Genomic DNA, 25,354 nt, shown 5'->3' on the forward strand with positions numbered 1-25,354 from the left:
CCGCCAGCCCCGTGGGAGAAGGGCGTCCGGTGGCATCGCTGAGCCTGCTCTAATAGCCGGCATTATTTTATTAAGGAAAATTTGTATTGCCCTTTTTCCCCCTTTCAAACGTGCCAAATGGACAGATTTTGATTTTTCTTGGCCGAGGGAATTGAAGACCAGGGAAGTGGCTTTGCTCCCCCGCTGGCGTTTCCACCGTGAGTGAGTGCAGGAGGCGCCGGCTGAATGCAATCACTTTAAGCTGCTGAAATTTCAGGTTTGAATTTCATCTCAGAGAGGCACAAAGCCTGGGAGCTGGGGACAGGATCCGCGCGGCGGTGGCTGTCAGGTCCCTGTTATCTGCTGCCACTCGGGGCTGGTCCAGGTGTGTTCCCCCCAGGTAAGGTGGGGTGGGGGCGGGGCGGGATGCCAGGTCGCCTTTGTTGAATATTATCTTGTGAGCTGAGCTGTCAAGGAAGCTGCCAGTCAGGAGGCTGGGGGTAGAGGGACACACAGAGTTTAATCCAATTAAAACTTCACCGGCTTTTCCACATTCCTGGTATCCTGGCTCAAACTGGGAAGAATCTTTTCCACAGTGGGGGCAGCAGCGGGGTGCAAAACTCATCTTAAAGGTTTCTGGTGCAGCCAGGTCATGCTATTTCAAAAAACAGGGCCACCGAGAAAGGATGGGTCGTATGGGAGATAAAAGACCTCACTTTTAACTGTTCTCTCAAAGGCCTTTAACCCAGTGTTGTTTGGGGTGTGAGAAGACTCACCCAGCAAGCCAAACGAGGAAGCTCCGGGTAGCTGCTCCCCGAGAGAGGCCTTTTTCCGCAAATGTTTTGAGCTGACTTCTAAGCAGGGATCTGGCGATCCCAGGAAGATCCCTCTTTGGAAGGCTTGAGGGAACCAGGACTGCAGCTCTAGGGCCTTGGAGTGAAAACTAACACCTGTGCTCAGATTCAAACCCACCCTGTCACATACTGCCGCATATCAACACAGATGGCATATTTTAACGCTAAATCTATTTTTCTTTGCTCACAGTGGGAAACACGCAGTGCAAGCTCGCTTGACAGGGTGTTTTCGGAAGGAAATCTGGATTCGAAACTTACACGGGAAGCACCCCCAGATCCTTGCAATATATCTTTTGAAAGGATTGCTTCAGGGGAGCCAAGACCAGACTCAGTCCTCTCCAGGGGTGCACTGAGAAGGGGGAGGGCGTAGGTACAGGTCAGGGAGACGGACAGACCAGAGGCCTGCTTTGATAGTCAAAGACTCCATTTCCATTTTACCATTTTACAGAACAGAAGCTCATTACAGGAGATCCTAATGCTTTCAGAAAGTGACCCTGTGCTTTTTATACAGCAGTTTCGTTAACCTGGGGAAAACACCCAAGCTGTATTATTCAGTGAAAAAAGCAAATCAAATTATATGGTTGCATGAGTTAAAAATTATGCATCCTTACACACTTACAGCATGTATTTGCACTCGTCTGATACACACAGCACTGTTTATATTGGCTATTTCTCGGAGATGGGAATAAGAACAACTATTTTTAGGTTATTTTAAAAGTACAGTTTTTTGTAATTTAAATAAACTTGAGTTCTAACAAAACAATGAAGAAATTGTGGCCAAACTGAAGTCATCTTAGAGTTTTCTCATAATCCTGAATGTTTCCTAAAGACCAAGGCAGCCCTGTCTTCTCTAAAGCGCACAAGAGTGTGTTGTTAATAGCTGGTACCCATTAATGTTTAATGATTAAACTGAAGGAATCTTGTTTTAAAGGTAAATTTTTAGTTTTATCTAGCTAGAAATTCTTATTATAAAGCCTTGATAATAACAACTAGGAGTACTGTTTTATCTTTTTTATGAGAAAAGTAAAAAAAAAATCTTCTGGTGGAATTTATATTATTAGTGTATCATAGAGATACTTTAGTAGGAGACTGGTCAAAGGCTCATTTAATAATCTAAAAATTTTAATCACCTATTTCTCTACAGAAACAAAGGCTACGGATTTAAAGTGCTGCTTATTATTTGGTCCATGGAACTGTTAAAATCCACCTGGTACCAACCTATCAATGGTTATACCAGATCTGCTTATCAGAGTTACCTGTGGAAGTTACCTGAGTGTGGAGCAATAGATACTGAATACAGAGGAATGAGAAGGCAATAAAGATGTTGTTTTAAAAAATCTTTGCAGATAAGGTTACTCCAAACCAATCAGTCTGCCCATCGTGGGTTCCTGAATCTTTGGCTAAGACCCCCATTGTGACTTTCTCTTGGTTTCTTCTGTTTGTTGCTGTGGAGTACAGAGGCATAAGGAGCTCTGAGAGAAGGCAGCTGAAATCCATGGGGTGTGACTTCAGGAGCAAGGGGTGCATGAGGGTGGGACCAGGAGTGACTCCCTGTGACCAACTGAAGAGGACGCTGGGGCCTTGCAAGGATCAGATCTTCAGGGGAGGCACTGGGAGCAGCGCAAGGTCACAGTGGTTTGGGAGTTTGGGATTTGCAGATGCTAACTACTGTATCTAAAATAAATAAACAGCAAGGTCCTACCATATAGCACAGGGAACTATATTCAGTATCTTTTAATAACCTATAATGATAATGAATATGAAGAATTATCACTATGCTGTGCACCAGAAGCTAACAAAACATGGCAAATCAACTATTATTCAATTAAAAAGAAAGGATTGGAAAGGGAGAGTCAGGTTATCACTGGTTGTCTTTCAGGTTTACCTACACCTTAAAGTGTAGGAAGAGATTTCTCTTTCTGTGCAATTGGAACATAACCCCAAATCTTCCCAGAAGATAGGGCCGGCTGCTTCCCTATAAACCAGCTCCATCCTCTCCATTGACTCTAACCAGCCCCAGTCCTTCAAAACCTACAAGCTGGGACTAAGACTTTGCTAAGGAAGTGTGGAGGTGCAAAGTTTCCTTCATGCAACACCTCTCAAACTTGACTACATGACATAATCACCTGGGGAGGTTTTAAACTCCTGATGCCTCGGCCATATTCCAGGAAATCAGCATTTCTTTCAGGAAGACCCAAGCCTCTGTGTCTTATAAAGTCCCCCAGGTGCCTCAATGTGCAGCCGCCACTTTACAGCCCTTCTCCTTGAATCTTTCCTCACAATACTGCCTGAAACCCCGGAGGCATTCAGAGCCTCACTTGGGTTTCATTTATGGACTCAGTATATACAGTTCTTGTGCCATGGAGAAGCCTTTCACTGAGGCTGTGAAACTGAGAAGTCCAAATTTTCCAAGTTTATGGAATGCAGAAAAAGGAAACTTTAGCAAGACACCACCTCGTTGGATTCCGCTGCAGTCTTTATTTAATCTCTCTTCAATACTGTATTAGCATGGAAAAAGCAATCCCTGTGACCAAAGATAAAGGGCCAAACTTCATGGTGGCCATTTATCCAGGAAGTAACTACCTCAAGTTTTAGGAGATTCATTAGCACAAGTAATATGAGTTAATTCCAAAACATATCTGACTCATCATCCATCAAACATCCTTCCCGTCCCCGTCAGTGGGTGAAAAGCTTAATCAAAGGGTGTAAGCCCCTTAGTTACTCCATATATTCTCCCCTTTAAATTTAGAATTATGAGCTTTTAAAGGTTTTTGAAAAAACTATAAAGTTTCAGAGGATTCAAAACAATTTTCAAGTACAATAAATAATTCCTTGGATAGCTGACATTAATCAAAGTGGTCATTACATAATTTTTGAAATATTTACAATAACTAACAGTAAGTCAAGTTTTAAAACCTAAACACACACACACAACTGGGAAGCAATGAAGATACTTAAAATGTCAATATGAAAACTTTCAAACAGAAGTGATGCAATCTTAACTGTTTCTATTTTTATAAACTTTGTGTTGTGAGTGTTTGGTGGCCCACAAGTGTCCCGTGCTGTGTTCAGCATCCATCTTGTTAAACATTTGTATTTATTTAAAATTTCCTTAATATGAGAACATTATTTTTTGATGGCATGAAAAGCTAGGGGGAGTATCATATCCTCCTGGTAGCCTTTCCTTCTCTTTTAGATACTGAATTCTGATCTAATGAGTGCCATTAGGCCTTTGACATCCTCTGTAAAAATGTCAATCAGACAATATATACAATGAAGGGAAAAACACCATTACAAAGAGAATATGAGCAATAAGGAAATATAGATGTGAACTACATCCAATACTCTTTGACATCATCTCTATGTGCCTCCAAACATACTTCACGCAAAAAAAGACAATATCCCTTCCGAAATATTTTGTGTATTTAAATGCAGAACTCTGAAACATTTCACGTAATGTCTTTTTAATTGTACTAATAATATGATAGTGGTTTCCAGCCAAATTAAAGGATAATTAAGTGTAGTACAATAGCTTTAAAAGTATATCTCTCTTTTGTGATATAATCACTTCTGCTAAATGCACTATCAATTGAAATGGCAATAATACTGGAGACAAAAACAAGCTTGCAAGGGAAGTCTGTAATAGCTTTGTAGAACAATACCATTCCCCATTACAGATACGAAAGAAACACTTGGCTATTAAGACTGTTCTGGACATTTTCATTTATTTGCTCATTCAAGTGTTAGCACTTCTCCACCACCACCTCCCTACGGTAAAAAGTCTAGTCCATAAAAGAAGCTCATTGGAGTTGTCCATTAAGTTGATGGATTTTTTTTTTTTGGCATGTATATTGGCTTCTCAGAGATTAGAAGGTTTCAGTCTGACCAAGTGTGGTAAACACCAAGTAGATCATTATTATGGTCACTGAGCACCAAGAACCATGCCCTGCCCATTCCCAAAAGTGCGTTGTGACTCCGTAGCTGGACCACTGCCTCAGTAGATTCTCCAGCCTCCCCGTCACAAGTTCTGAAGAGCAAGTCACCTCTGTCCTTCTGTGATCATCCAACCTGACTTAAGCTTCAGACACTCGCTCAGCGGTGCTCTCTCCTCATGACTTGCACTGCCCAGATTACCACCAATGACTACTACCCATCTGACTCCACGTTCTTGCCAAACCTCTGTGTCTTCCCACTTAGTATTCCAAGGACAGTGACGACTCCAGCCCGGTTAACTGCCACTAGCTCCAAGAAGGTGGCTGCCTCGCCTGCTGCAAGTGGACTCACCTGGGCAGAGCAGTGACTTTGCCCAGGGCCATTACCAAATTCAAGTGCCCCGTTCCCACATGGGGTGCCATGAGGGGTGGTGTAAGGCTCTGATCTCTCAGATAGCTCTCTTTTCCCAACCTTCTATGTTCATGAAATTCTGCCATGAAAGTCATTTATTGCAGTTAAGTTATCTCCCTCAGGAATTCCTTACAAATACGGACATTACTAGAGAGCAGGACTCCAGCAGGTGGCACTCAAATGTCCCTTTGGATGCATATGTGAATTTATGCTAGGATGTAATGAAACATGAGACAGAAGGAAGATAGGAATAAGGAAATGTGAATTTGGGAACATGTGACACTATGCTCTCTTACCATAGCTCGCACCGGTTAAGTTCCTTAACAATGGCCATCTGCAAATCAATCCCCCCAAATCCTTGCCAAACCTCACCCTATTACTGTGTCATTTTGTCTTCCATTTTGGGTGCAATGACAATTCCAGCACAATTAGCCCTAGCTGAGAATAATTACCCAGATCTACAAGGAAGTGCGTGCGCACCTGTGCCTCACCTGTGCCTCCTGTAAATGCTTTTTCTTCTTAGTGGCACTCATTTAGGACAGAACAGGGACTTTTCACAGTCTGATTACTTTCCCAGTCTACTTCCCACTTGGTGTGCTGGGAGAGCTACCCTGAGGCTGAGCTGATCAACACGTTCCTCTGACCAGCCTACCATGTTACATGAACCTTCTACCACTGCCTCTGTTAGGTCCTTGTTAAAATATACATTATCAGAAGGAGGCAAAGGAGCACCACAGCACAGAGCTTCTCATCTGTCTGGATGCCGTTATGAATTTACCTGATGGTAATTAAGGGGTGAGACACAAAGCAGACATTTTGATGGAAATAATAAATAGGTAATCTGTACAATAGCCAAGACATGGAAACAACCTAAATGTCCATTGACAGATGACTGGATAAAGAAGTAATGGTATATTTATACAATGGAATACTACTCAGCCATAAAAAAGAATGAAATAATGCCATTTGCAGCAATGTGGATGGACCTGAATATTGTCATTCTAAGTGAAGTAAGCCAGACAGAGAAAGAAAAATACCATATGCTATCACTTACATGTGGAATCTTAAAAAAAAAAAGGATGCAAATGAACTTACTTACAAAACAGGAACAGATTCACAGACACAGAAAACAAACTTATGGTTACCAGGAGGGAAAGGGGGAGGTGGAGGGATAAATTGAGCTCAGGATTTGCAGATACATACTCCACGTGCATTCAGGTAGGACTGTCCCTAAGCCAGTGTCCTAGCTCAGTCCTCAGACAGTGAGCAGACAGCTCATGTGGCAGGACACTGTAGGTGATGCTTTAATTTTTGATGAGTTAGAACATATAAGGATGAATAGTAGAAACCAGAGGGAGGACTTGGATATAAAATAACGCAGGGCTGTTACTTGGGGGTTCTAAATCTGAGAAAAATTAGCTTTCTAGGTGTGTAATTGACACTTGGGAGAACAAATGTTATGGCCTGAGTTTCCCGGGACATCGGTAATGCTTGATGCTCAGAGAGGATGGCCAACCCTTCTCTGGTGGCTTGGTCTTACAGACAGTTTAAGCAAACTCAGACCAGACTGTGGATGAGGAGGATGTACGTCTCAGCACACACCCAACCCAGCCCAGCCTTCCCTGTGTCACGTGATCAGAGGCTGGCAGGGCTTTCCTTAGACTATCCCTGCTTACACTGCCTTTTGGTTGTCAGTGTACCTTATCAGCCAGTAATTGTAGGTACCTAACGCCCTCTGTGCTCCACTACCTGGGCATAATGAGGTGGATTAAGGGTTGGAGACCTGACTACTTACAAAGGCCCTTAAATGGATTAGAACGTGGTATTTCCCTGTGCAGATGGCTTAGGCCACTTGAAACACATTGTGTTTATAATGCCATGGACTTACCAGATCTCTGCAAACAAAGTGCTTTCTCCCTTTTGTGAGGAGGGAGTGCGTGCAGCACAATATAGTGAAACGCAAGCTAGAGGTTAGAAGGGACCTTATAAATGGAATTGTTTGCATAGTTCAAGTTACAAAAAAATAAAATAAAATAAAAGCTGGGTCAAAGGAAATGAGTTTAAAAACTGAGTTATCTACATTAGTTGTCTAGCTGAATCAAATTCAGATAGTAACTATCTAACACACCACTGTTTTTGTCTACAGATGTATATGCAGTTGTTTCATTAAGTTTATTTTATTCTATGTACAATCACATAAACTCATATAAAGACATAAAGCTCATATAAAGATCATATCCAAACAGCAATTATTAGACTCAGACATATGGCACAGTCTTAAGTAGATGGAAGTCCAGAGACATTCCAGAAGTAGATGTACGGAGCACAACAGAGAATCATTACTTACTGTCGCTTTTTCTAAGAAGCCAGGGAATGTATGCATTCACCTTATAAATATTTATTGAGGCCCTGCTATGTGTGAAGTACTGTTCTAGGCATTGAAATAGAGCAGTGAAAGAAAAGACAAAATTGCTGAAGAATTTGGGAAAATGAAGGCCCTGGTTACAACCTGAACGCTTTACTTAAAGAGTTGGAAAAGGAGTAGCCATGAGGGCGGAGCCAGACCAGGAAAGGCTAGAATCATAGAATCCAAGAAACCAAAAAGCATTAAAAGGGAGGGAACGTTAACTGATTAGAAAGCCTTTGAGACGGAGCAAAATTAAAAGAGACGAGGCGACTTGATTTGGCAACAAGGATGCCATTGGTGACCATGATTAGCCCAGCCTCAATGGAAGTGTAGAGAAGGAAGCCTAAGTTGAGTGGCTTGAGAAAAAAATATGAGCTAAGGAAATGGGTTTGGTGACTAGAGACAATTTTTTTTCAGTAAGTTTTGTAGTGAATGAGGAGTAAGGAAGTGAGAGGTAGTTGGAGGGAGATGTAGAGAACAGAGAAATTTCTTAAGCTGGAGACAAAATAGCAAGTCATTTGCTGATGGATAAGACACAGTAAAGAAGGAGACATTGATGAGGATGATTGCTAAAAGGAAGACCCTAAGGATGTCAGACTGGGTAGGACCTTAGGCACGGGAAGGGGGCTGGCTTTTGATGGATGCAGATACGTCTTAGTTATATTTATAAAGAGTCTGCATTTGAGCACAGATATGGGCAGGTTGGCCACTTCAAAAGGGGAAAGGTGTGGGACTCATTGGCTTCTTTTTTAAAAATAAAATTTGAAGAAATGTTTTCATCTAAGAATTGTGACGTAGCATTTGGAGGGCTGAAGAGAGAAAACAATGGCATGAACAGCATGAGCTCGGCCTTGTGGTCTTGTGTTTTCTCCAACAATATACAGCAGCATAAGTAGAGGATATGGGAGTGGGGGCGGTTCTTCAGGATTTCAGCTTTGCCAAACAAAAGTATCTAGAAGGAAGTGATTTTAAAGATGACAGTGGGGAAGGTGGGATCAAGATGGGGGAGTGAACACGTCAAAATTACAAGTACATATAAAGTAACTCTTGCTGAAATTGACCTGAAAACAAGCAGAACAACTCTTCCACACCCAAAGCTGCAAAGAAAGAGACACACAGAGTCTGGTAGGAAGGGAGGAGAGGTGGTCTAGCCAGGACCCACAGGGGGTCCTAAGGGGGACCCAGAGGAGGGGGGTATCACAGACTTGAGGATCCTCCCTGGGGAGTGAGGGGTTCAAGCCCTCTCTTAGGTTCCCAGCCCTGGTGTCTGACACCAAGAAGACAAGCCCCCTTAGCTGTCTTGAAAACCAGTGTGGCTTGCTGGAGGGCTACAAGCAACCGAGACTCCTCTCTTGAAGAGCACGCACACTGACTTAGTTACTCCCAGTCACAGCACGGAGACAGCAGACTGCACACTGCCTGGTGCTCTGGCCGGCTTCCAGGACGGCCCCAGCATGCCCCCCAGACCATACTGGGCTCCGGCAACAGCCACTCTTGCCCTGGTGCTGCTCCCCACTGAGGGGGAGGCTGTCACCAATAAGAGTGCACACACTTACTTAGAGGGAATGGAGCTGCCTCACCTGCTGCTTTTCCATGCACCAGTACTGAACTATCAGAAGGGAAAGCAAGAAGACAATTCCACTTAAAACGGCATCAAAAAGAATAAAATACCTAGGAATTAACTTAACCGAGGAAGTGAAAGACCTATACTCTGAAAAACGATAAGACATTGATGAAGGAAGTTGAAAACAGTACAAATAAATGAAAGGATATCACACGTTTATGGGCTGGAAGAATTAATATTGCTAAAATGTCCAGACTACCCAAAGCAATCTAAAGCAACCCCTATCAAAAGCATGTCAGACAAAAAACGGCAAGTACTGTATGTTTTCACTTATATATGGATTCTAAAAACTAAGATAAATGAATGGATAGGACAAACCATAAACAGACTCACAGATACAGAACACATTAGTGGTTACCAGTGAGGAAAGGGGTGGCAAGGGGCAAGATAGAGGAAGGGGTTTAAGAGGTACAAACTAATAGGTATAAAATAAGACACAGGATGTAACACACAGCACAGGGAATGTAACCAGTATTTTACAATAACTTTAAATAGAGTATAATCTATAAAAAAAATCAAATGCACTATGTTATACATCTAAAACTAATATAATACTGGAAATCAACTATACTTCAATAAAAAATAAAAATGAACATGGAATCTTACTAAGGTAAGAAAGTAAATGAGAGTCAGAAAAAAAAAACAGGGAGACATTTGCTACGTCAATGAATTGGATATCTAGATGCAGTCATAGAATTGGAGTTACAGCAGGATGCTGAAGACAAGCTCTTAGAGGCAATGAAATTATCAGTGGGAACACGGGTAAGTGGATGGCTAAGCCAGTGGGCATCTAAGGTACAGTTTTGAAAAGACGGATGGCAGCAAGGAGGCAAAAGAACAGATGGCCGATGTGTTGGTTGAAATCTACAAATGGATCTTACCGGATCTAAGGGTATTCATGACAATGTAAGTTAAGCTGCTGTAATACAGGGGCCACAAAACACCATGGTTTCAATAAAATAAAAGAATTTTTTTTCTCTCTCTCTCTCGTAACAGCGCAAATACAGACAGGAAGTCCAAGGAGGTAAGTTGCTGTTCTCCATGAGATCATTCGGAGATCCAGGGACTCTGGCCTGTTGCTCCAGCACCTGGATGCAGCCCTCATCCACGTGGTCAAAGTTGGCCCATCATGATCATATCCAGGGGGGATGAAAATTCAGGGTAAGCTGTTTCCTCTGAAGGAAGCTGATATGTCACTTCTGCTCACCCATCATTGACCATATCATAACAATATGGTCACATCTAGCACTCAATATCATCTACAGGTGATCAGCTGTGTGCTGAATCCCAAAGGTTTCTGTTGCTAAAGGAAAGAAGGGGAGAAAGGATACTGGGGTCACTTAACATCTCTCTCACAAATGTTAGAAGTCACCAAGAATGAGAGCAAAGGATAATGGCTATATTTCCTTGGAATTGAAATTTTTATTTCATAAAGGTCAAGGCAATTAATTTCTGTATTTATTTACAAAATTCATGTATCAAGCTCTTGCTCTGTGCCAAGGTATGAATGGAGAATACTTACAGGATTCCAACATGGTCTTTAATCTCAAGGAGCTCAAACTCTTTGTCAGGGAAGCCAAAAAGCAAAATCAATAAACAAAAATAACTAATGCTATAAAGGGTTATAGACACTATGTCAGAATAAAGTTTGTAATAATGTCAGTGACAAAAAGGAAGAGGGTTTGCCTTCTATCTGGGTCAGGTGATCATGGGGAGGGGTCAGGAGAGATTTCACGGACAAGGGGCGGCAGGGAGGGGTATCAACCTAGTCTCTCTTTCACACTGTCACGTGGTACAGGGCTCTGCAGTGTAGCAGCGCCTTCATCTACCTCTTGAGGGCAGGGACCACAGCTTTACTTTCCTTTGCATCTTCTCCAATACCTAGCATAATGCTCAGTACCCAATACGTGTTTATTCCGTGAATAAACAAATGATGAGCTACTTCTTAAGTAAGTTCCAGGCACCCCAGTGGCCCAAGATGGCCTGTTATATTAGACGTGGACTAGAGGTGCCTCATTTTGCTCCTAGCCTATGATCTCGGTAGGAAAAGGGTAGCGTTTTCCGAGAAGCCACACACCCTCACCTTAGAGCACTGTGGGCTTCAGCTTCTGCACCTCTTTGGGTGCCCAAGGGTTTCCCAATCACCTGTTAATGCTCATAAAAGGGAGCCTTGCTTAGCAATCACACTTTTGCTCTAACACGTTGGAGTGGCGTTTCTTAAACAAGGATGGATACCTTCCACAAAGATGTATGCTGTACTCCTGAGAGCTCAAAGGGAAGGTCAAGTAATTTTCTTTTTTTTGGTCCGCTGACACATTTACTGATCACCCACTGTGTGCTGGGTGAATGGTGAGGATACTGAGATCCACGATCAAGGATTCCACTGTAAGGAGCTCTAGCCAGATGGGGAAGAAAGTCATGTAAATAGGTATTTAATATAATGCTGTGAGTGCTTGCGCAGATTTATGAACAAAATCCTTTTTGTCAATGACAGCAGTTCAATCATTCTCCCGAAGCATCATCTCATCCTTCCCTAAAGAGAGAACCACTCCGCGGGTGCTCGGAATTTTTAAACATTCTAAACACTAACGGACCTGCAGCAATTCCAAGTTCCTACCACGTGAGTGCTCGGGAAATCAGCTTCTCCATACTGATCCATGTTTGAGAGAGTAAGGAAACAGTAACAATAGCCACAGCTATTGCCCAGAAACAGAGCTCCGCTCGGAGGAGGAAAACTGCAAGCTAAGACACAAATCCCTTTAAAACAAATGTGTCAGAAGCAGAACTCAATAAAGCACGGATGTAACATGAAACAAGTCACATAATGGAGCTGATTGTGTTGTTGGGCACAGGTTTTGAAATCCTTCTTCCAGCTCCTGCTGTGGCCCCAGGTTAAAAATCTGCAACGTGTTAAGCAATAGCAACCTTTAAGGTAAGAGGGTCAACTTACTCAATGTGGTTTTACTCTGGAGCAGAAACTGGGACAAACCAAACGTCAAGTGCTTGCTATCAGACACAAGCACTCCCCCACATGCTGAGTAATAGAAACATCTCTTTTTCCCTTAGAAACCTAAAATCCCCATTCCACTGTCGAAATTCCCATGAATCTAAATGATACTCTCAGTTTCACCATTTTTTTAAATGCACGTGGCTGTGCATCGGTGCCTTTATAACACCATTTTCTCTCTACTTGAGAATTTCTCAACAAGTTCATACTGCATAGCACAGGGGACTGTATTCAATGCCTTGTAGTAACTTACAGTGGAAAAGAAAATGAAAACAAATATATGTATGTTCATGTATGACTGAAGCATTATGCTATACACTGGAAACTGACACATCATAAACTGACTAGACTTCAATAAAAATATACACATACAAGAATTTCTCAACATTTAAGTGTATTCACCAAACTTCTCAGGCACTCTGAAAATTAGGTGTGTTCAGGATTGCATTTTTAGGACATGTTATCATCTATATAGAACGCGTGCTGGGAGGAAGAGGTCATCCTAATTCCTTTTAAAATTTTTTTTTTAAACTTGGTAAAATTGAAATATCAGATGGTTTATTTTCCGATGACAGGAAATGATATTTTGGCTCACTTTTTTATATGGTATCGTACTAAAATCCACATCACTTCCAAAATATTTGAATGCACTACTACAAGTGGAAGAAGCAAGACCTCATCTTTTTTTTTTTTTCAGTTAAGCATGGTGTTTGGATCTTTGCTACGTCCTTATTATTATTTTTTTTTTTGGAGAAGTAAATGAACTAAATAAGCTTGCTTTTGATTTTCAGATAAAAACAGGCTCTTTTTAATTGATGGTAACTCACTTTCTCAGTCTCTCTCCCTGCATCTAGAGCAAGGATAGGGCAAGGTTTCCGAGCAGCTGGACTGCCAGGCTTTAACCGAGTCATTGTGCTTGCCTACTTTGTTTATCCTCGTGCCCCCATGAGTATCACGCCCTGTGTCTCAGAAAAAGATCAACTGAAACAGATCGGTTCCTGTAGATAGCAGACCCCCTAGATATGTCACAACTATTTGGCTAGTGAATTGAGGGTGATACAAAATGCCATGTCCTTTGTTGTTTCTTTAGTCTTTATTTTTCTTTCTCTCTGGTTAATCTGTACATTTCCTCTAGTCTCTTTTAAAAGGATCATGTTAAGACAGAGGGGGAAAAAAATCACAAAAGTTGAAGGGAATGATCTGGAGAATTACTTGACAGGTTACATCATAGGAGATGAGCCAAAAGGTCAGTGTGGGGCTAGACTGTAGAAAAGATGGAATTATTCTCGTTTACTCTCAGCCTGGAGAGGAGAGGAATTGAAGCCGGGTATACAAGTGGTAAGATTCATGCTTGTATGACAGAGAGAATGAGATTGTTAGGGCTGAAATCATGTTTTGAATCATTATTGGAAAAAAAAATTTGCTCTGTTGGAAAGCTATAGACTACGTATTTTCTCATTATTTGGCATATCACATAATAAAACCTCATCAATTTGCCCTAATTAGGGCAAATTATGTGTTGTGACGCTATTCTGAATTAAAGAAAAGTCTCAAGAGAGAAAGGTGTTTGGAAGGAAATGTAACTTTATTAATTCAAGTTCATACAGTAAAACAGATTCCTTCTCTTGACTGAAGGAAGTATTACCCGTATTCTTGTAAAAGCACTGAAAATTAAATAAATACATAAATATAGACTAAAATGAATATGTTCACTGTTTAAATGTAAATGCAACCACTTAAATAGTTTCATTATTAAGTAAGCTTATTTTTTGCTTTCTTTATTCTATTGTTTTCTTAATAAAAATATTGCTGACACATCTCTAAATCCTTACAAAATTTCCTCGGAACGAAATAATATCCAGGTCCCCAGAAGATGACCCAGAGAAAAATTATATTTTAGTTTGATTACATTATCCTCCACTATTAATATTCCTATAAATGGAATAAGAGTTTACTTTGCCCCTTCTCTATATAAGAATCATTTTACAGAAGGAATTTTTGATTTTGTGTTATTCCTTGTGCAAGTGGAATGGAAAAGCAGAGTTGCAATCCTCCTGAGCTGTTCTCAGTTACTTTTTAAAGTACAAAATTTCATTAAACTCCCTTTATTACTTCTCAACTCATTTACACATCAGCACGGCCTCTGCCACCACATGGACTCCCCTCCCACATGGACCACGTGCCAGCTACCATGTGATAAGTGGATCATCTCAGTCTGCCCAGCGACCCTACGACATGGCACTTTTAATATGTCCATTTTAGAGAAGAAAAATCGAGGCATGGAGAGGACAGGAAATTTGCTGAAGTTGCATAAGTATTAGAGTCAGAATTTAAACCTATGTTCAAGTATTAAATCCTATGATCTTAACCACTTCGCTATGGAGCCTCCTGCTCTTATTAACTGTATCTATGATATCTGCATTGATGCACTGGTGGTGACCCGTATTAACTCTCAAGAGCAGACTGTGCACACCTCTTTTAAATTTTCAGTGAGTGACATCACATTGGCTGTTTGACATAGTGACAGTATTTACACTACAGAAGTGGGCAGCACTACAAATCAAGGCTTGCTTTCCCCCTGGGGAGCTGTTGGTTAAGTGTTCATCAGCACATCACTGGACACCATCTTTCTACTTTAGGATCCATGGAAGTTCTGGAGCTAGAAAATTCCAGCCCCAGGCTGATGGACAAGACTCTCCCAACAAGCTGGGGTATGGGACTGAATTAATCCTTTGCTAGCTATTCTTGTGGGACAGAAGCAGGCTAACCAGTGTGTACCACGCAGACACAAGAACTAGTTGATGCAAAGACTAGGATGTGGTCCAGCCTCTATGGGGACATGAGATGTCTACAAGAAAAGAGTGAGTATTGTCATCAAGCACCATCTTCTGCATTACCTCACGTTCCTTCAGCTTCACCTTTGCATCCACTCATAATGAGTCCAGGGTTCTGGGCAACTTCTGCTGGATGCACTCCGACAGCACCTGTCTCTAACACAGGACATGAGACTCTCATTCCTGCCCCAGTGCTGTTGGGACCCACTTGACATTTGCACATACACAATTCTAGACCACAGGGCACTTAAACTTGGGGCAACTCTCTACCAACAGAGCATGGCAGGCGATGAATGCTTTTCACTTTTGACTCTAGACTGACAAATGTGAGATGCTTTCTACACTACTCCTTAGAAGGTCCCAGGGCAAGGAGCACAGATATCCACAGCAGTAGTCAACTCAACAATGTGCCCTTATTCTAGCTTTCCTTTCTTCCCCTGTTCCACACTTCCCCTATCTTTCACTTCCATTCCCTGATCTCAGTTTGCCAATAAACCTCCTGCATGTGAGCCTTTGCCTCTGGCTTTACTTTTGGGGGAAATGTGGGCTAGGATCTCCCTCTTTACGAACCCTCTTTAAGGACCTCCCTCTTTAAGAACCACCCAAAGCCGAGACAAGGAGGCCTGAGTTTGAACCAAGAAGAGGATATGAATTCCTTCTTTCTTCAGGTGTCTGCACACACATGGCATCCTTAACAAGCCTTAGCCCTTTCAGGGAACTTAAATTCCATCAGGAAAGATGATCATTAAACAAACGCATATAAATACTTAATTTTTTTTCTCTAATAAGTATTACAGAAAAGACCAGTCAATTTATTTCAGTTTGGCAGCACGTTAAAGTCAACAGTGCGCTTTCTTAGTGGTCCCTGAAATGTTCCTTTCTAGAAGGTGGGGATCCTGGCATCCATTGCCCGGGGCAATAAATAATCAGCATTGAAAATCATAATCACCATACTGGGGTGGCACGGGTCATCCCTTAAAAAACCAATCTGAGATCACAACAGCCAAGCCAGGGGAAAAAAAAAAAAAAAGCAATCCTTTCATAAAAGAGAAACAAACCTTACTACTCAGATAAATTTCCCCGTGGAAAATACAAATCTCCAATTACTGCCCAACATGTGCAAGATATAAAGCCTCACTCAGAGCTGAGGATCTGCACGATATTTAACAAATTACTATAATCACAGCATGTTGGATGGAGATTCAGGACCAGACCAGGCAGGGAAAAAAGAGAAGAAAAAGTCCCAAAGTGGTTGCTTTCAAAATCCTGCATGAAGCCAAGTAACTTTTTGAAAATCTCCCTTTCCTTTCTCCCTTCTTCCCACTGACATGCTCCAAGGACCCAGCTGATGATGGAGTTGAGACAGAATGAATCTAATTATCTTGGATGTCTGGTTTAAGGTTCTAACCTTCCTTGATTCTTTTCTGTGGCTTTTTTCCCCCAATGATAAAGGCATTTAGAAGACCAGAATAAGAAAAAAATGAAAAATATTGATCTTCTAAACACTCATATTGGCTTCAGTCACCACCATTTGGGGTAAGAGAGAACAGTGATGCTACAGTCTGAGCACACTCTGGTTTTCCAAAGTAAAAGATCTCCTTTCCACACACAAATTTAGCCCCTGCCTTAATTAATTCCTTCAATACATTTTACTGATTACCTAAAATTACCAGCCACAGTGCTAGTCTTCTGGACTATAACCTGCCAAGCATTCATTGGTTTGAATGTCCTCTATATTCAAGTCTCAGCAAATGGTCCATCAATAGTGACTGTACAATTCAGCCTCAAATCTGACCTATTTGTTGCAGGCACGTGAGCCTGACCCTGTGTGTGTGGCCAATGTCTCAGGAAGAATTTTCAGCAGAAGGAATCACAGCCCCATAGAATGTTCAGATCGTATCAGGCTCCAGAAATAATCTAGCTCCCTTGCGCTATTTTTACAAGTGAGAAGACAGATTCCTAGAGAGATGAACTAACTCGCTCAAAGATACATAACAATTAAGCAGCTGTAACTGGGAAATTAACTATTGATACATTCTGGTTCTTCTTAAATCATCCATAGCCGTTCTTTTTTTTTCTTTTTTCTTTTTTTCAATTAATTCATTCACTGAATGTTTGGGGGATAAAATGGTGAAAAAAACAGGAAAGGTCGCCGCTTAGCCTTGGGAGACGAAAACCTGGTACTTGAGCCGTATAAACATAAATAAAAGAACACGTGCACACATGTTCCTCCGTAATTTTGTCGCATTGATTATATGAAACCTACAAGTGATTTAAGTGGAGAATTTGCAAGGATTTCTTTGAGGAAGTGAGCCGAGAATTGAAGGAGGTGGAGGCATTAAGTAGAGAGTGGGGAAGGATAGATGTGAAGAGGAGGAGAGGTTTGGAGAGCATCTTAGTTTCCTAGGGTTGCTGTAAAAACTTAGCACAAATGTGACGGCTTAAAACAACAGAAATTTATTAGCTGTTAGTCCTGGAGGCCAAAAGTCCAAACTCAAAGTGTCAGCATGAGTGAGTCCCTCTTGGAGGCTCTGAGGGTGAATGGTTCCAATGCCTCCATGAGTTGCATGGGCTGCATAACAAAACTCCACAGACTGGGTGGCTTTAAGAACAGAGCTCTGGAGGCGGGAAGGCCAGCATCCAAGTGCCAGCGGGGTGGTTTCTGGTAAGGACTCTCTTCCTGGCTTGCAGACAGTTGCCTTCTCACTGTGTCCTTACCTGGCCTCTCTGAGTTAATGTTCAGAAAGGGAGAGAGCTCTGTGTTGTCTCTTCCTTTCCTTACAAGGACACCAGTCTTATCAGATGAGGGCTCCACCGATCTCATTTAACCTTAATTGCCTGAATTCAGAAATAGAGCCACATTAGGAATCAGGGCTACACTGTATCAGTTGGGGGACACAATTCAGTCCATAACAATCCTGCTTGCCTACTTTCTGGTAGTTGCCCACCATCCTTGGCATGACTTGGTTTGTGGCAGCATGACTCCAATCCCTGCTTCTGTCCTCACATGGCCTTCTCCGTGTGCTTCTGTGTCCAAATTTCCTTCTTGCAAAGACACCAGCCATTGGATTTAGGGCCCATCCTAATCTGCTATAAGCTCATCTTCACTTGATGACATCTTCAAAGACCCTATTTCCAGATAAAGCCATAGTCACAGGTTTTGAGTGGACATGAACCTCTGTAGGACTTTCAAGCCAGTACAGCGGGTAAGGAGCGTTCCTGCAATTAGTGTAGACAAAGCACCTGAAGAGGTGAGGGAAAGAGCAGTCCACAAATGGGAGATACAGGCAGGTGCTGGACTGCAGAGTGATGGGTCCGAGCCAGGTGGGCAAGCTTTGTCAGCCACGTTGAGCGTTTGGTCTCATCCGGAGAGAAATGGGAAGGTAGAGAAGGGTTTAAAGAAGGAAATGACATGCCTGAATTAGTGTTAAAAAGAGAATTTAGGTTTCAAGGTGAAGGTAAAAGGAGTCGTACAAGCGGAGGTGAGTGCAGTGAGCTTGAGGGTACGGATGATGGAGCCGGAGGCATGTGCTCCAGAGAGAGAGCTACTTGGGGGATGGAACCGACCTTGTGGAAGAGAAGGAACAGGGATGGACTGGCGCAGAAGCCTCAGACCTACAGCTTCCAGGAGACCGTTTTGTTCCTTGTCCTTGCTTGTTTGCTTTTAGTCTTCTGGCCCACCGACTCTGATGTGAAAATTCAGATTCAATAAACCATCTATGAAATACAGTATTTCCCCCACAGTTAGCGCAAGGCTTCTGCTAACTTCCACAGGAAGCTTATTTAGTTTATGTCGAAGGAGTATGGACAAACAAAGAATTAAATGTATGTTGTTTTTAGAAAGTAAAGATTTAAGAGGCTGTGGTTGGAGAATTTGATGATGAGTACTCAGGGCATGCGTTCTAATTCTAGCAGTTTAAATAACCGTACATGCACCCCAGTGTTCACAGCAGCATTATTTATAATAGCCAAGATGTGGAAGCAACCTAAATGTCCATCAATAGATGACTAGATAAAGAAGATGTGGTGTATTTATACAATGGAATACTACTCAGCCACAAAAAAGAACAAAATAATACCATTTGCAGCAACACAGATCAACCTGGAGATTATCACACTAAGTGAAGTAAGCCAGAAAGAGAAAGAAAACTAGCATATGATATCAATTCTATGTAGAATCTAAAAAAGGACACAAATGAACTTATTTACAAAACAGAAACAGACTCACAGACATAGAAGACAAACTTACGGTTACTGGGGTGGGAAGAGGGTGGGAAGGGATAAATTGGGAGTTTGAGATTTGCAGATACTAACTAATATATTTAAAACAGATAAACAACAAGTTCATACTGGATAGCACAGGGAACTATATTCAATACCTTGTCATAGCCTATAATGAAAAAGAATATGAAAAGGAATGTATATATATACATATATATGTATGACTGAACCTCTATGCCATACACCAGAAATTAACATAACATTGTAAATCGACTATGCTTCAATGAAAAAAATAAGAATAAATAAAATAACTATATAAATGATCTGTTTGATTGCCCCCAATAGCCAATCACTATTACCTCATTAATATTACCTTGATCTATTAATTAATATTATTGAATGAAAGGAATTGGAAATTGCTAATCTAGTTATTTCAATTAATAATCGCATTTTGTATACTCTGTGATAAAACAGTTCATTTACTCAGCTTTTCTTCTGCATACAGCTAAGTCAAGTTCCAGCTAGACATCTCAGACCACCCAAATCCCACTGTTTATAGTATGAAAGATCGTGTCTAGCATCCCAGAAATGTAAGCATTTACTGTATAAAATTCTCATTTATCCTCATTTCTCTCCAGTCCCCATTTCAACTCATTGAGAAGGGGAAATTCTCTAAGATTGGACTAGAAAGGGAAAAAAAAATCTATTAAATAAAAGAAGTACATAAGTTAATGGTAATGTATTGGACATGCAATTAAAATTGGAAAACCAACTTAAATGCAAAGCAATTACTGACACTTTTAATATTAGCCAGACTAATAAAGCAGCAATTAGATCTCATTATATAGCTATAAAATTGGTTTGTAATAGATTGATTACACCAAATGTTCCTACTGGCTTTTGATGGCCTTATGGACAGGAGTACTACTCTTTTATTTTGTTTTGAGGGTGAAGATGTTCAAACAGTTATCATCCAGTGGAGTTCTTCCTTTTAAGTGGGCATCAAAGATACAGCAAACAAACAAGCACAAAAAGAAGAAGAAAAGTTACCAACACTCCGTGTGCCTGAGTACATTTATTTTTCCCAAGGCATCATCAGCTCTTTTAGAATCTTCTTGCCAGAAGCAGTTTTGGGAACTCTTAAAGCAGACTATTCATTTGTTCATAAGTTTAGTGTGTGGAGATGCTGTGCTAAATAGATTTTTTTCTAAATTATATAATTAGGTAAGCAACTGAGTAAGTGATCTCAAATTCCTGACATCAGACACTGTTAATTCTACAGAACAAGGAAACTGCCACCTGCCTGTACCTCACCCTCCCAGTCATGCTGCCTCCCCTCCCCTGCAGCAGCACCACACGTGGGGAAGCTAATCAATTTGTTATTAATGAGAGAGAAAACACAAGCAGTGGCCCATGACCACTGAGTGACTGTGCTAAGACTTCAAGAGTCCCCTTCCCCAGTCTTAGGTGGGACAGATCTGTGATGAGTTTTTGCTGCAGAACACCTTAGGTGATCAGGCTGGAGTGAGACCACACTCTTCTGTACTCCTCCACGCGAGCTTTAATTTTCTTAACTCTAGATAACTAAGATAGCAAGTTAGCGGAGACCTGTAAACTGTAAGTCTACAGCAGGGACCGTACGTCTGGCATTTGGGGGTAGATGTCCTCTCTAAAATGCAACTGGTTCATATTTAATGATGGTCAGTAAATTCATGCAGTGACACAAGGATCCCTTCTGTGGCTCATTCATCATGTGGATTCAGCAGGAAGCTGGGTAACTAAAGCTAATATTGAAAAGGGAGATTTTTGCGATATCTCTATGGCCCTGAAGGACAGCTGCTAGTGCCACCCCCATTATATGTTCCCCCCAAAACAAACCGTGTCCCCTGTTCCATCATGTGTACTTCCAGACGTGTAATCGACTATTTGTTCACGTGTAGGAAAAGACAAAGACCTCAATACTCTTGTGAGAGGGATTGAGAGAAGCGAGTGGATGTAACCCAAGTAATAGACATGCATCTGTAATTCAGTGGACATTTAACAGTTTTTAGTGATATTTTGTGCCTCAAATTTATGGTAATCAATATTCTGTTGAGCTATATTTTCTTTTCAAAACTAATTAAGATAAAAATATTCAGCATCTATTGTACTCATGTATTCCATCATATAAAACTCTCCTGATTAATTTTCACTTAGCATTTCCCATAAATCTGTCAATATTTATAGAACGCTATGCAAATGTAACCAAATATATTAAGTGAGTATATTTAATCCATTTGTTTGTTTAGTACATTTTCCTTTGATTTTTAAAATTCCTTTTTTTTTTTCCTGTTTTCTTTAAGTTGAACATCTGTTGTAACCTATGGGAAGATTTATGAGTGGATGTATCTTCAAACCAACTATCAGAAGTCTTTTTGTCCTTTTTCCTTGAGCTGCTTCCTATGGGAGGATTATTTTTTTCAAAAGTCAATAAAATGATCCATGGATTGTATTTTTTTTGAGTTATATCACATGGCTGTTTTCTATTTCAAACAACTAACAAATATTTACTAATTTTTTTGTTATGAAACTAGTATCATACTTCTTTCTACAATTTATTTATCTAATTTGTTTAATTTATTTTTCTGAATTATACTCTATATTTTGACAAAGTGTGGGCTAACTTCATTCTCACATCACAAATGAAGACAAATATAAAAATATTGTATCAAAGGAAAACAGTATTCTTATACCCAACCAAATGAGCCGTCAAATAAATCAGAACAGCAAATAGCTACTTCAGTTCAGAAAAAAAAAAAGCATAGCTTTGCATGTTTTGAGGATTTAAAAAAAATGCTAAATATTTAGAAATGCATGTTTCATTAAAATTAAATGAACTCAATTAGAAAGAAAAATGAATAGAAAAAAAAATGACCAGAAGGAAATACTTCACAAATGTAGTAGTTATACAAAAGTGTATTCAGTAGGATGCATTGTCCTGCATGCAAAAGAGCAGACACAGAGACAGTTAGGAAATGAACAAAAAAGAGGTGGTGAGGTGGGAGGTTTTATCAAGCTGATGTCTTCAGGAAAAGCTGTAAGCGCTTCAAGGGGAGATGATCAGAGATTCGTGCATCACATCGAGGGAAGAAATGGTCCCAGACTGCAGAGTGTTTCCTGCAGAGAGACACCCTCAGGCAGATCCTACTTTCCCACAGACAAGTTTAGCCCTGAAGGGGGGAAGTAGAGTGTCCACAGAAGCTTAAAAGGAAATGAACGGCTCTCCAGCCGCAGCGCTGCCCACCTGACACTAATGCACTCCTGTGTGTCACTGTGTCCTTTTCCTTTGTCACCTGCAGAGCCTTGGTTTTGGAGAGGGAAGATTCTTATTAAAACTCTTCAAAAGGCAGAATACGCCTGGAACAAAGTAACTGTAACTGTAAAATGTCCTGAAAGGCCAATTAGAAATTGCAATAGTGGGAGTTTTATTACAACTAACTCCTCCTTAATTATCAATCAATGGATTCTGTTGGAAAAAAAAACCCTCATATTCTCTCTGCTGGGGAAATGATGCTAATTATTTTCTGTTAATTAAGGCTGTTCTGGGATTCAGATGTGCCATCCTTCAATGAAAAGATTGACACATCAATGCTAACATAATGTTCACAGCACCCTTCTAAAGTCTTTATAACCAGTGATGATAAATTAGTGCATGTTATTTTAAACCTCTTGAATAATCATGGCTTTGTCTGGGAATGAAAAATGTATACCCATGCAATAATACATGTACTTCAGTATGTTACTTAGTACAGCCTTGCGAATATTTAAAGAGAAGCTCTCTGAGATACTGTGGCTCGCTTTCACATTTTTATTAAACAAAAATTAAATACAGTATTTATAAAGGTGTCTACTCATAGCTCAGACAGCAGGATGTGTTTAAAATAATTTAATTCACTAGGTTCCCTGCTATCAAAAGTAGTACATTGTGGAAATCTGGATGTCAAAGCAATGGCTTGGCGATTCTTTAATCAAATTATAGTCTAACTAGGATATCACTCTCTTCCATGTTAAAATTTTAAATACGATAAATATAAATTTGTGGTCCCCAGGCTCTCTCTTATTCTTTCCCAGAGTGAACAAGCTTGAACACAAAATGGCTCTCATGAGGGATCAGACACTTTGGCTTTAGCCTACGTGGTCCAGAGTAAAAAGTCCCAGAAGCTGTGTGACCCAAGGTGACAAGCAGAATAAAACATTTGTTGCTAAGGTCATAAGACCTTCTTACTTTCCCTGTATGTCTGACTACTATCAGCCACTATCACACACAGACACACGCACAGACACACACACACGAAATGCCCATTTCGTGCTTGTTCTTCCATCAGGGAAGTGGAAATTGCAGCTGAAAGCCTATTGGAAACTCTAAAGAATTTGGTCAATGAAATCAAATCTCTCTCTTCTTCGCCTTGACTTTCTCTATACCTGTCCACTTGTGAAGAAAAAAATGAGAGAAGTAATGAATGATGGCCATTGCTTCCCACTATTGCTATGCCTCTACCACTTTTAGTGGATTTTCAAATTATAAGTAGAATGGAGAGTTTTGCTGAACAGTGACAGGTGAAGAGATTGAGACAGTGACATGAAGACAGTTACTCAAATAAACCTTACCTGGATTCAACAGTGAATCCAAACAAATTCTATTCCATTACATAATGCATCCTAAACTGAGCACTGCCAAACTGTTAGTGCCCGAAAACATTAGCCTTTTTCAAAGAAATCACCACATTCACAATTTCCAACCATCTATATTTTCAGTTCAACACATTAATTTATCTCATGACAATCAAACAAGCTGACAAAAATTTATTTAGATGCAAAATGAAAAACATTTGTTGAACACATAGTAGCATAGTACTGAACACAACATTTACAGAACAACATAGTAATGGTTTAAGTACTATTTCTCTAATTCTCAAAACAAAACTGTGCAATAAATACCATTTTATAGACTGGGAAACTTCAGAAAAGCATAACAAAGGTTTAACAATGAACTCAAGGTCACAAGCCAGTACGCAGCAAGGCGGGCATCTAATCCTAAGCGATTATCTTAAGTCACATTCTGAGTCCACCTACTCCCATCACAATGTCCTATTCAGTAATTATCTAGTTGTAACAAGCTCTCTTCTCAGGACTGAAGAAGTTATAAAGATGTAGAAGATGTGGCTGGCAATTATTTGGGGTGACAGAACACATAAATGAACTGAGAACTAACAATACACAGCCACATATCGGAAGTTTCCACAGTTAATAAGTAATATTTGCTGAACGAGTCACTCCTCCCTCTTGCCAACTTTCTGACTGGTCCATACCATTGTTACATAGTCTTTGTCAGGCTACAGTGTGATTATTCACTCACTTAAGCTCACTAATAAAATGAGAGCCCCTCTAGGACAAGGACTATGATTCACTTATGCCAAAATGACTCAGTATCTGCAGAGGCTCAGGCACAATATTGTTTGTGGAATTACTGGACCTATGAGATGCCTTAACCCAGGAGGCCACTCCTTCATTCACGCAATCCCTAATGCCATGCACCGTGCTAGGCTTTGGGAGCACAAACCGCAAATAAGACCCAGTTTCTCTCTTTACGAAGCTTACAGTCTTTAGAAGGATGCCTTCAGTCGACAAGCAGTGGAAACACAGTGCTCCAAGTTTGAGGGGTTAGAGGCTGTTTCTGGAGCAACTAACCCAGACACAGGGGGGTCTGTAATGCACAGGACCTAATTCATTACCACCAGATTTGTTTAAGGCACTTAGAAATGAAGAGAAGCAAAAGCAAGCTTCCTGCACCTGCAGGTGAACAGCCCCTGGGAAGAGGCACCCGAGCAGCCACAGCCATTATTCTCAGCTATTCTCAGAGCAAGGAATGAGCGCAGCAATCCAAAGACAAGACGGGGCACGCCGCCGAGCGAGCGTCCCGGGCAGAGCTGAGCGGGTGAGGGCTCTGTCACCATCTCCAGCGCCCCGGGGCCACGCTGCTATCTGTAGGTGCACGGACACTCCCACCATTCCAGGAACATGAGTCACCCCTTTACTGTCCACTGA

This window comes from Vicugna pacos, chromosome 20, assembly GCF_048564905.1.
Source record: "Vicugna pacos chromosome 20, VicPac4, whole genome shotgun sequence".
Classification (NCBI taxonomy): Eukaryota; Metazoa; Chordata; class Mammalia; order Artiodactyla; family Camelidae; genus Vicugna; species Vicugna pacos.